Raw genomic sequence first — 14,145 nt, forward strand, 5'->3', positions numbered from 1 at the left:
CAGTATCATTGTCACTTCAGAGCTGTGTGTGTGTGTATTTATGTATTATATTAAGTTAAAATAAAAGTGTTCATTGTTCATTCAGTATTGTTGCAATTGTCATTATTACAAAAATGTGTGTGTGTATGATATATATATATATATATAAAACATTATTTAAATGTTTTTATAAATCGGCCGATTAATCGGTATCGGCTTTTTTTGTCCTCCAATAATCGGTATCGGTATCGGCGTTGAAAAATCATAATCGGTTACGACCTCTAGTTCCCTCCCTTCAATTACAACTGATTTGAAGTGGATTTAACAAGTGATATCAAAAGGGATCATAGCTTTCACCTGGTCAGTCTGTCATGGAAAGAACAGGTGTTTAATGTTTTTGTACATTGTGTATAACCACCAGAACGTAGGAAAATCCATGCTGCAGGTTCTGTTTGGAAGCTACAGCAATGCCATCCAGCTAACTCTTTATTGAACGTTTCGTGCTCATGACCCTCTGTTTCTTGGGCGGAGCGCTCTGGAGTGACGCCGTTTACCCGATTTGAAGTACAGTCATGATACCTTTGACCTTTTTCATTTTCAAACATTTTGTGGGTCGGTCTCATTCTCACATCACACGGTTTGAGAAAGTTCCATCGACTTTTGTTAAAAACAGCAATGTTCTCCTCTCTTTCTTCATGGTTTTCTGGAAGCCATTAAGTCTGACTTGTCCGTGTGGGGGAATAAGGCTCGTTGAACAGTGAGATTAGAGACATGGACTCAGAATATGTGGAACAAACAGCACCTCTCATTTAACTGTCCATAGAGAAATCTACACAGCCGTGTTGTCGCAGATTCTTCATAAGATGGGGGCTCTGTGTGTCTGAGAACCCGAGCTCATTAACAAGTGCGTTCCACTGGGCAGTTTCATCCATTTTAAGTAGATCAATTATTTTCTCTCTGTACCTCCCTCTCATTCCCCACTTGCATTAAAGAGCACACAGTAAATTTCCCATAGAACTTCCATTGTTTTTTTTAGTTTTATGTCTCTCATTTATGCAATATAAATGGGGCAAAAAAGTAGTTTAGTCAGCATTGTCAAGGGTTCTCCACTTCAAAAAGATGAGAGAGGCCTGGTAATTATTCATCAATGGATCCACTTCAACCTATGACACAACAAAATGAGAAACAGAAATCCAGAAAATCAATTGTAGGATTGTTTTATGAATTTATTTGCAATTTGGTGGAAATCAAGTATTTGGTCAATAACAAAGTTTATACTCAATATTTGTTATATACCTTTGTTGAATGATAGAGGTCAAACCGTTTTCTGTCAGTCTCCAAAGGTTTTCAACACTGTTGCTCGTATTTTGGCCCATTCCTCCATGAGATTCCTCTAGAGCAGTGATGTTTTTGGGGCTGTGCTGGGACAGGCGGACTTTCAGACCTCCCTCACAAAGATTTTCTTATTGGTGGTTTGAGATATGGGAGACTGGCTAGGCCACTCAGGCTATTGAATGCATTCTTACGGAAGCATCTTCGTTGCCCGGGCGGGTGTGTTTGGGATCACTTGTATGCTGACAGACCCAGCACGTTTATTTCATGGCCTTGTGAATGGAAGGAGGTTTTCATCAAAATCTCACGATACATGGCCCCATTCATTCTTTCCTTTACACGGATCAGTCGTCCTGGTCCCTTTGCAGAAAAACAGCCCCAAAGCATGATGTTTCCACCCCCATGCTTCACAGTAGGTATGGTGTTCTTTGGATGCAACTCAGCATTCTTTGTCCTCCAAACACGACGAGTTGAGTTTTTACCAAAAAGTTCTATTTTGGTTTCATCTGACCATATAACATTCCCCCTATCTTCTCCCCGATTCGGTCTTTACGATGCTCACATTACTAGGGTTACCTTTCTGCCGGTCTCTGTAAACCTCAATATCGAGCTGCGTTTATCTTTCTCCATCTTCTTTTAACCTACTCCTGCACCAGGCAGTTGGAGTTTATTATCTTATACTGCTTTATATCCCTCTGGCTTTCGCTGTGAATACATTTTCATGCTATTATTTCTGTCCGCCCTGCAGTATTGCTACTTGCCAGCTTCAGACTTAGTATTATTGCTGAGTTCATATAGGGGTGTGATTTTAGTGTGGTTTGGCAAGCTTTCACCTCGTGGAAGATAGCTTCCAGTAATTGGGTACACTGACATCGGTACCAATACATTACTCTGTATGGGGAATTTGTTTCTCCTCCTTGCCATGTTAATTCATCTATTCATTGATTGTATTGCCAATGCCAAGTGAAGCTGTTGACATCGCATGCGACTTGTGATTTTCCCACTCACCATTTACATCAGTACCTTTTGATGTGTAAATTATTCGGTCAGTAAGAGCTTTTTCAAGACATCTGGCGCAACATTCATCGGGTTTCATATAGTCTTAGCACAATTGGTTGATTTCCTTATTGAATCCAACACCTGAGGTATTTGAAGTAACTGTATTTTGTCCCGTTTGTCCCAGGAGCAGAAGTCCGGTGAGGAAGATGTAGAGGAGGTGGTAGCGTACCTGGACGGTGCCGATGGAGAGGAGTTTGACCCCAGCACGCTTCCCGACCCGGACAAACTATGCTCTGACTCAGAGGAAGATGATGACCAGAGCAGGTAAAAACTATAGGTACTGCTACTACCAGCTAGTTTTTAGGCTGAAACTGAATGTATGATAGACTAAAATCTCCAGCCCGGGCATTTAAAATCACTTGACAATGCAGCCCCTACCCATAAGGATTTTGTGACTAGAAGATCTGAAAGAGCAGGCATCAATTCGACCAAGCCTAGATGTTTGGATATCACTGTTACATGTCCAATCCTTTAAAAACTACCAGACAGAATCGAGAAGCCATGGGCTTGTGATCCAGCAATGGTCTGACATTTCTCAAGAAATCCATATTGGAAAACAATGAGCTGCTCAGCATTATTGGACCAGCAGTGTGTTGTAGCGAGGGTTGTTTCCTTCGAGCATTCCTAGAATCATTAGATTTTCAATGTTGTATCACTGCTCGTCTGCCTAGGGTTATTGGGATTTGGGGTGTAATTCTCTCAGGAGCAGAACTATACCCTTTCCAGAAGGGAGGACTCCCTTGTAGCCCGCTGGCCGAGGCATTGATCGCGGGGCGTGGGGCAGCTAGGCTATAAAGTGTGTAATTAGAGACAGATTAAAAGTGGCAGCCGAGGGTGAAGGGCAACGCGGCCTCTCGCTACAGGGCAATGCACCAAGGATTTAAAGGCAGAGATGCAGGCAGTACGAGGCTTCTGGTTTTCTGCTCCACGTCTTCCTCTCTTTTCTCAGTGTCTTAGGTGTCTATTCCGGTGTATTGTCTTTGTGCTCTCGCTCTCTGACTTGATTCTACTTAGCTTTCTCTGGCCCTTTTCCGTTGGCTTCCTCACATACACTTCTTTCTCTCTCTGCCTCTCTCCCCTGTGTGTGGAGGAGTGTGGAGGAGCAGGTGATGTTCATTCCATCTCCTCCTCCTCCGTAAGCCCACTAGTCCATAGGGCTGGGGGCGAGAACAGATTTATGCTCCCCCGGCGTTCACTGCATGACTACGCTTGCCCGTTACCACGGAGATCTACCACTAGCCTGCCTGCCTCTCTCACCGGGATGCTGGTTTATACCAAGGAGGGGTGTCTCAGAACACCACCACTTATTTATCACCCTCACATTGACACCTTCTACTACACCCCCCTCCTCTCTCTCCCCCTCCCTCCGTCTCTTTCCTCCAGTGTATATTAACACCACCTCCTAGTGCCTTCCCCTGGCAGATTTCCACACACCACTACTATCTGTAAGAGTACCCCCCCGTGCTGCTGGTTTATGGCCTGACCATTGTTACAGCGCACCAAGGATGTACTGTATCCATTCCATATCCCTGCTCAGTCCATCCATTCCTGTATTGGCCTATTCCTCTGACTCACTCCACTGATCATATCCTGTGGTGATGATGAATGACAGTGTAATTGACAGTCTCCCTGGCTGACGTAATCACTGAGTCATTTGATCGTGATCTCCAGGGCAACAGCCGGTGACATGAGTAGCAGCACCGTCAAGTATTTGGATGGATGGATGTCCAGAGGACAGCTCTAAGGCCAATTGGCTGTACCTGGATATAGACGATCATTAGCATGCTGCTCGCTAACCATAGGGGTGCAATTGATTGATGCTCAGCCTTTAGCAGCACATATTACCCTCGTTTCTGACACTGTGTTAACTATGTATCACCACCACCAAAATCAGAATCACGTTATTCGCCAAGTATAAAAATCAACTGTACTAGTTTCAGACTCTGGTCTTGTCCGGTCTTGATTACAGTCTGGTAATATGGTAAAGTGCAGAAAAGAAAGACCTATCAAAGCTGCAGCTAGCTCAAAACAGAGCAGCACGTCTAGCTCTTAACTGCACATACAGAACTAACATCAACAACATGCATGCCAGTTTCTCCTGGTTGAGGGTTGATGAGAGTAACTGCTTCTCTCCTACAGTAGTTTTTATGAGAAATATTACTGAAGAAAATTAGATTGTTTGCATAATCAAATAACATTCAGCTCAGACACCCATACATACCCCATAAGACATGCACCAGGGGTCTTCATGATGACATGGACCTCCCTTCCATCTCCATTTACTCAAGCAAACAGCTAAATTACCTTTAAAAAACTGATTAAACAACATCTCATGGAACGGTGGGAACTGTGAAATGACAAAAACACACACAGGCACTCTAACACACACAATCTACACCCACATTATTCTTTAGATGTATTATTTGTACAGTGCCCTCCTGATTTATTGGCACCCTAGGTAAATACTGTATGAACAAAGAAGGCTGTGAGGTTATTTATCAACTTGATTTACTCAAAATATCATATGAATCTAACCTTTTAATTGAGTTAAAATTGTTAAAAGAAAAACCTTTGTCATCAATAAATCATTATTTTATTCAAAAACATACATGTCACTATTATTGGCACCACAGCATTTAGTATTTTGTACACCCACCCTTTGCCAAGATAACAGATCTGAGTCATCTGCTATAATGTTTGATGAGGTTGGAGGACACAAAGGAAGGGATTTTTCACATCCTGACCATAGAGAGCCCTTATTTTCTATGGTAGAGTAGGTCAGGGTGTGACTGGGGGTAAGTCTAGTTTATTATTTCTATGTGTGGTTCTAATTTTGTTTTTATATGTTGGTGATTTTGTATGATTCCCAATTAGAGGCAGCTAGTAATCGTTGTCTCTAATTGGGGATCATATTTAGGTAGCCTTTTTTCCACCTGTGGTTTGTGGGATATTGTTTATGTGAGGTTGCATGTTAGCACTCCGTTGTCGTCACGTTTCGTTTAGTCTTTATTGTTTTGTTGTGTGGTTCATTTATTTCTAATAAAAGATGTGGAACCGAGATCACGCTGCACGTTGGTCCGAGTACGCTTCCAACGATCGTGACAGGATTTGAGATCATTCCTCCATACCGAAACTAGGGCTAGGCGGTATACTGTATTTTGCGATATACCGGTATTGATACACGGACCGGTTTGGGTTTTTACTTGACCTTCTGTAACGGTATTTGAATGTTTAGTTTGTTAAATGTGATATGCCGTGTGTAACATCCATTTTTATAGTTTACATCGCTACTTGAGTCATCTCTTCTCTCTCCATGCTGCTTTCCACACAGACCTAGCCGCCCCCTGTCACTCAAGGAGCGCATTTTTTGTTCCTCGACCAGGAGACACTTGCGTTCAGTCTGCATGGTAAATGCCGCACATGCAACAATGTTGATGACAATGGTGTTGTTTTCACTTCACTTCTTAATAAATCCACTAGCGTTCTATAATTACGCTTAGTTTGTAAGAAACACTTCTGCAAACAGCTAGTTTGTCTTTTCTTAGCAAGTTGAGCCTAAATCTTGTTAGCTGCTAATGATATTAGCTAGTTAGTTAGCTATACATGTCAGAGCAAACGTAATTAGCTATACAGCCTGATAAAACCATTGATGGTGTAGACCTAAATCAGCATGTTGTTTGTGTAACAGTATTTAATACATCAAACAGGAATATGCAAAGCATGAATAGGTTAGCTACATGAAGTAGTTAAGAGAGAACTTTCAATGTAGCCAAAGATTATAGGGTCCCCTAGGAAACACTTATTAACACTGTGGTTCCTAAAAAAATAGAAAAAAAAGAACACTTTGGTTCCTACCCTGTCACAATAACTCCTCCCTGGCATTTTCATTCGTTGTCATGTCAAACAACACTGTATTCTAACTATTTAATTAGAATAATCATCCTATTTCCATGATTCCAACTAGTGATGCACCGATATTACATTTTTGGCCGATACCGATATCCGATGTTTTCCTTGCCAAAAAAAATGTATACCGATAACTGATATTTACAATTTTAGCGGCCTTTTAAGCATTCTAGTGCAGTTAAATAGTTAGACGACTGCGTCCATGTGTGTGTGTTAAGGCACTGCATCTCAGTGCAAGAGGCGTCACTACAGTTCCTGATTCGAATCCAGGCTGTATCACATCCGGCTGTGATTGGGAGTACCATAGGGCGGTGCACAATTGGCCCAGTGTCGTCCGGGTTTGGCCAGGGTAGGCCGTCATTGTAAATAAGAATCTGTTCTTAACATACTTGCCTAGTTAAATAAAGGTTACACACACCACGCTGACCAAAAAGGTATTTTGTTGGCATTTACATATGTCCCCATTACCAGTAAAACATAATCAAAACGTATTTATTTCACTTACTTGCTGTGCTGTTTCGTTGTTCATTTGTTCAGTCGTTTCATTCTCAACCAGGATTTCTATGGAACGTCGTTTGGGTCTTTCCGTGTCAAAAAATATACATTTAACGCGTTACTTAATTTTTTGCGTAGTTATTACACATTGATTACACTATCACTCGTATTTCATGTCACAATGATTCATCGATACGTATGCTATGATGCTGGTAAAGTTGTCTCGAGCACCTACAGTGCTGGTCATAAAAAAAGCTAGCTAGGTCATGGATGCAAACAATGTTCTTCCCCAAAAACATAGCAAAACGACATAATATGTTTCAGTAGCTATAGTTAGCTACCTAACTATATAGTTAGGTGTCATAATGTAAAATAACCTTAATTTATAAGACAGTTATTTGATTTAATGGTGGTCGGAACCATCTATGTGAAGCTAGCCACAATAAGGATTAGCAATAATAGTGGACTTTGCGGTTAGCCTTCAGAATACAAGTATGTCATTGACAGTGACGCAAATGAATACAAATAGTATAATTATTCCATAATTGAATAGATCATGCTAAACGAGGTTGGAATGTTATATAAAATCAACAAAAGACAATATTTTGTTAGTTTGACAAAAATCTGTTGAAATCACACTGGATGTATTATACTTTAGAATTGTATTGGGGGCATACTTACTTCACTGTACAGCCTTACCTATGGATTTTGGATCAATGACATGGGGTATCAGTCTACTCAGTGACACCCAGATAACATTAGCATTGTAGCTCTTATTGCGGGACTGTGAATTGAGCCACATTTATTGTCAACCTATGTGTATTGAACACTATTCCCGAGGAAAAACAATACTGAGTGGATGTTTTGGAGTCTGATAACTCTGAGGATGACTTTGGGGGGAAAATATCTAGGGTATTGAGTAGACTGATACCCCATTTCATTGATACCCAATCTGTAGGTAAAGCTGTACAGTGAAATATGAATGTCAATACACACAACAGGCTGACTGGGGAGGTGATTTCACACACTGTCACAGTCCTGCGATAAGCTCTACAACACTAATATTTGCGTAAACTCTTCACAGTTGTGTTCTGTGGGTGTCATTGATACCCCCATTTCATTGCTTCACATTATCTAGTCTAAATATGGCATGATTCCACCAATTGTAACCTTCTGCATCACTTTCAGAGGTACTTTTATTTTGAAGGCAAACCGCAAATTCCACTATTGTGCCTAATCCTTATTGTGGCTAGCTTCACAACATAACACGGTCAGGTTGAGCTTCACTAGCCAGATGAAGCTTGCTGGCTGCTTATAACGTTAGCTTTGGGCAACAGGGTTAAGTAGCTGGCTAGCTATTTATCTTCATGAACTGAAGTTAAATTTCAATAGGTGAACAACAAGTGGCTACCTAGCTAATACTTACAAGGATTCCTAAATCATTGCTAAGAATAGTGAAAATGACTGCAGTTTCTACTGGTCATTGTTTTCAGGCTGGTTGTATTTGTGCTTGCTAGGTACCAAGCTAAAGCTAGCTAGCTACCCAGAAGTTGCGGACAAACAAATAATGCTTTTTTACCAACGCAGTATTGTAAATACATTGTTCGTGGCTGGTGTTTGATTGTTTACACACTTTTTTGTACAGCTTTAACAGTGCTACTGGTAGTGGTGGTGGTGCTTGGCTTGCACGTGCAAATTCAGAACACACAATATTCTATAATAAAACGGTGTTATTTAACGCGTCAAGTCGTGTTATTGTCAAATAGTTATTTGACGTGTATCTTTTTTGACACGCAAAGACCCAAGCAGCGTTCCATAGTATGTCATGAAGCTAATAGCAGTGACGCTGTTACTGTGTAACTCCGGTACGGCAACATCTGAACAATAGCGCACTTGGTAAAGTCAGTGTGTACCGGTGCTCGACCAGTCGCGAAAGCCAACATCATCCACAACAGAGAACGGTTGATTTTTAAGGGCAATGAATTCCATTATCTAGGCTTTAATGGATTTCGACTTTTGAGTTGTCTCGCTGAAATGTTCTTACTCTTTAGAATGACTGCTCGACATGTTGACTGCTCGATCCACACAGCAGACATTGTGGGCTAGGAATGCTGTGTTGCACGTGTTGCGCAACATTTTACGTGGCGTCATTGCGTCATGTACCTACCTTTATATAGGTATGCACGTCAGCTATGACATCGGTATTAAACTAGACATCGGGCCGTTACCCATGTTGGCATTTTTAGCTAATATCGTCCGATTCCAGTATGTTCACCGATATATCGTGCATCCCTAATTCCAACAGTTCACCCAAGTGTTTTGCTCTAAATCACATGTCAAATCGCAATTGCAACATTTGGTTAAAAATAAGGCCTAGATTGTTTCCCCATATTGTGCAGCCCTACGTGGCAGTGTGGAAATTCTCAAATGAGTGCAGGAAATGCAGAAATGTATAAAATTGATAAATTATTTTTGGTTGAATTGAACAGCTGCTGCTTTGGCAAAAGCTACTGGGGATCCGAATAAACCAACCAATACACATACCCGGAATTTGACTTGGTGAATAGTTGCTACCATCGATAGGCAATGTACAAACAGAATACAGAAACTTAATCAACATACGGAATATACAATATAAATACAGAAAACATAGCTGATAAGCGGATAAGCTGTGAGGATATAAGGTGAGGCGAGTTACTTTTAACAGTAACCTTGCCAACCACAAACATATAGACAAGTGAATTCTCTTGACAGTCTTTCTGCTAACAAGAAAGAGGAGTAATTTCACCCAAAGTAAAAAGGAAGGGGAAAACCAGTGGTACATTTGTCTTGCTTTGCTGTTTGTTAGTGCTGACAGGGTGGTTCTCTCTAACCTTAGCCCATGGTGAACACAACCTGAGCCCAAATTAAGAACTTAGTTTGTAGAAAATCTGTTTTGTGCAGATAGTAAGAACATTAGATGTTGGGGAATCGTCCCACCTGATCGGAATAAATTATGTTTGCAACCCAACTTAAACCATGACTGACGTGAGGGCCATAACATATGAAACATTCCCTCTTATCAGTTGTTAACCCCATTCCAGTCTATACATTATATACCACCATATACAGTTATGTGTGCATCCACTGGAGAAAAGCCTTAAATGATTCAACAGACTTAAGCCTTGTTCACACTGCAAGACAAATCTGTTTTGGAGTACTGACAGTCCAAACAGCAAGTTACAAGTGACCAAATCAAATTTGTGTGTGTTCAGACAGCAGTCATTTGTTGACATGGCTATGCTAGTTGTCATAGTAACGACGGGTGTGTGCACAATGGTGTAGGCTGATTGGTGGTGGTGTGCTCGTGCTTCCCATCACTCAGAAGTTTATGTAGCAAACGAAGGTGACGACAACGCCTGCATGAACGTTTCTCAATGTTCAAAATCATAGTGTAAGAACACTTTTTTTTAAGCCCAAAGGATATGATTATCCAACCTTCAAAACAAGTCCTTTTTGGCTAGCCAAGGCAGTCAACTAGCTAGCCAAGGCAGTCAACTAGCTAGCCAAGGCAGTCAACTAGCTAGCCAAGGCAGTCAACTAGCTAGCCAAGGCAGTCAACTAGCTAGCCAAGGCAGTCAACTAGCTAGCTGGGTAGCTGTTTAGCTTTCTAGCACATCCACTCATTTGTTTGTAAACAATTAACTAGCTAATTAGCTACCACATGTTCTTGTCAAACTGTTAACAGAATAGCTACGAAGGTGGTGTGAAATGTGTGTTGAAATATCTGATTCCATGTGCTTTTTGGCTGTTCAGACTGCAGGACAAATAAGATATACATTATTTTAAATACATGGGAACTGGTTAATAATATCCTTTTATGTTCCGAGGCCATCAAAGTGCCTATGTAAGGCACTGTCACTCAAACTTCTCTTCCAGTGTCGTCCTGCCATCTAGTTTGCTAGGGTTGTTAAGGATACTATAGTTATTATTGTATGTTTCACATTGGATTTATTAATAACAAAAAGTTAAGACATGTTTTGAAGTCTGGTGCCACTCCACACACCAGCTTGTTAGCAAGCTCTGGTCCAGGGTGTTGAGACAACTCTCGGATGTTTAAAGTTACTCTATATTAGCCGCTCCTCCGTAGCTACACTGAACAAAAATATAAACGCAACATGAAAAGTGTTGGTCAGATTCCCAAAATGTACCTTCCTCTCAAATATTTTTTCTCTAAAATGTTGTTCTCAAATTTGTTTACATACCTGTTAGTGAGCATTACTTCTTTCGAGATAATCCAGCCACCTGACAGGTGTGGCATATCAAGAAGCTTATTAAACAGCATGATCATTACACAGGCGCACCTCGTGCTGGAAACAAAAGGTGGTAGATGGCAGACGCGTGAATGGCATTGTGTGGTCGAGCAGTTTGCTCATGTCAACGTTGTGAACAGAGTGCCTCATGGGGAGGTGGGGTTATGGTATGGGCAGGCATAAGCTGCGGACAATGAACACAATTACATTTTATGGATGGCAATTTGAATGCACAGAGATACCGTGACGAGATCCTAAGGCCCATTATTGTGCCATTCATTCGCCGCTATCACCTCATGTTCCAGCATGATAACGTACCCCCATGCCGGAAGGATCTGCACATAATTCCTGGAAGCTGAAAATGTTCCAGGTCTTCCATGGCCTGCATACTCATTAGACATATCACTCATTGATCATATTTGGGATGCTCTGGATCGACGTGTACAATGGCCTGTTCCGGTTCCCGACAATATCCAGGAACTAAGCACAGCCATTGAAGAAGAGCTGGACAACATTCCACAGGCCACAATCAACAGCCTGATCAACTCAATGCAAATGAGATGTCTCGCTGCATGAGGCAAATGGTGGTCACACCAAATAGTGACTGGTTTTCTGATCCACGCCCCTATTTGTTTTTTTGAAGTTATCTATGACCAACAGATGCACATCTGTATTCCCAGTCACGTGAAATTCATAGATTAGAGCCTGATGAATTTATTTCAATTGACTGATTTCCTGATATGAACTGTAACTCAGTAAGATCTTTGAAATTGTTTCATGTTGCGTTTATATTTTTGTTCAGTGTAGTTATCTAGCTAGCATATAATTATGCAATTCAGTAAAGTAATTATACGCCTACTAATATCCTAAACACTTTATAATGCATGTCATATCATGATGTTCAGAGCTTTAAGCCAAGCCTCCATGTCCACCCCCATCTCGCACTCACCCCGCAAAATTTCAATCACATCTCACACCCTACACTTGTCCATCAAGCATGTAAACAAATAGCTTGCCTGGTCCATAGAAAGCTGCTCAATCTGCGTTGACTGGTGGAATCATTTAATAAGCTAAATGAGCTAATTGTAAAAACTGTTGACTTAACAAGTTCAAAAAGGAATAGAAAGGAACAATATAAACCAGTACTTTTTCTGGTTTTAACCTGTTCACAACTTTATTATACAGGTCAGAACAGTGGAATGGAATGAAAATAAGGATGAGGAGTATTTCTGTCTCTAAAGCCCTTTTGTGGGGGAAAACTCATTCTTATTGGCTGGGCATATGCCCTCCCAGGCCCTGCCCAGTCATGTGAAATCCATAGATTAGGGCCTAATGAATTGATTTAAATTGACTGATTTCCTTATATGAACTGTAACTCAGCAAAGTCGAAGAAATGTTTTATGTTGCGTTTTATATTTTTGTTCAGTATAGATTAAAATTGCAAACAACTTACTCTGATCAGGTGGGACCATTCCCCAAATGATCATGTTTTCACTATGTGCACCAAAAAGATTTTCTACAAACTAAGTTCTTAATTTGGGCTCAGGTTGTGTTCACCATGGGCTAAGGTTAGAGAGAACCACCCTGTTAGCACTAACAAACAGCAAACCAAGACAAATGTACCACTGGTTTTCCCCTTTTTACTTTGGGTGAAATTACTCCTCTTTATGGCTAGCGGAAAGACTGTGTCAAGAAAATGCACTTGCCTGCATGTTTGTGGTTGGCAAGGTTACTTTAAAAGTAACGCATTATACATTAATTGGAAGAAACAGGCGAAACGAGGCGGTACCATCCAACAAAAAAATGCTTGTTTTATATTTCCGTTGCGAACCGTTTTCCTACATTGTGCCCTAATGAATTGACCCCCAATGGGGTTCTGCATGCATGGTAGCCATTTTGTATTCCTAGTGCTCACCACCCAGCCCCTGAGCTGTGGAGTGTCAAGAATCAGAGGTGCAGATAATAGGAGAGACAGCTCTATCAGCAATAACTGTGTTTCACTCTGCTTCCTGTTCACATGATAAATCATTCCCCACTCCCTTGATCCACACCAATTGACTTAATCAAAGTTAAGTTGTGTTCCCCAAGTTTTAGACTTTTTCTTTCGGCTTATTTTTTCAATTAATCCAATTACGCCATTGCTGGTGTCTGATCATCCCGACACTGAGAGTCCTGGAGATTTCTTTAGAACTGCTTATTTCCAAGCCATCTCACAACTTTGAATAAAGAGAGCCAGCTATCTCCCCTATCAGATGAATATGAGACGGGTGCCTCTTTCCATCCCTCTCAATTACAAAGAATCTTGAGCAGCCTCATGCAATCAAATAGCTAGCAACATTGGAAGAATTTTAACCAAGGTACCTCCCAGGGTTGCAATCCTCTACCTCTGTCTTACACAGATCCCCATGAACCACGGTATGTTTCATAACACCTTTCTTTCAAAGCCATCTCCATAGACCGACCCTCAATATAAACTGCACTCCCATTGATGTGAGCTAAACTGATTGTTGAAACCTTTCTCCTCTCTTTGTTTAAAGCCCTGCTGCTGGGATGAGGAAGCGCAGCCTCAGTGACTGCAGCGATGACTCTGGTGAGGAAGAGACCAAGGCAACAGGCAGCTGCCAAGCCCCTGGACACTGGCCTCTCTCTGGCTGAGGACGAAGAGCTGGTCCTGCATCTGCTGGGGAACCGGCGCTAGGGCTCGCGAAAGAGAGGACATTTACCGAACACTCTGTGTTATGGAGGATCCTCTTCAATGTCTTGTCGTCATTATTTGGATGTTCCCCACTATTTTGGGAAGATTAGAGAATTCCCAAACTGTCAAATAAAACATACAATTTACTGTTACATGTGATTGTTTTCCTGTAGTTACCTGTGCTTGTTTGGTAAAAAATAAAGAAGCTATTTAACATGGGAAAAAATTGACAAGTGCTTTAGTTAGTACCTATCCACATACTGTTTTACTTTTCTGCTCAAGTGTTTCTCTTTGTTCTAAAATAACCTTTCAAGTACCCATCCATTTTATGACAAAGTAATATCACACAACCATTTCCTTGGCGTACGTGTTTCTCTGCATCTCGTT

General features: G+C 41.2%; 1 pseudogene; it reads left to right on the forward strand.

Moving 5' to 3' along the window:
* The window catches only part of LOC111950495 (probable ATP-dependent RNA helicase DDX10), a 129,482-nt pseudogene extending 115,485 nt beyond the window's left edge, over window positions 1–13,997 (forward strand).
* Window positions 13,998–14,145: the final 148 nt, after the last annotated feature.

Source organism: Salvelinus sp. IW2-2015, linkage group LG23 (genome assembly GCF_002910315.2).
Source record: "Salvelinus sp. IW2-2015 linkage group LG23, ASM291031v2, whole genome shotgun sequence".
NCBI lineage: Eukaryota > Metazoa > Chordata > Actinopteri > Salmoniformes > Salmonidae > Salvelinus > Salvelinus sp. IW2-2015.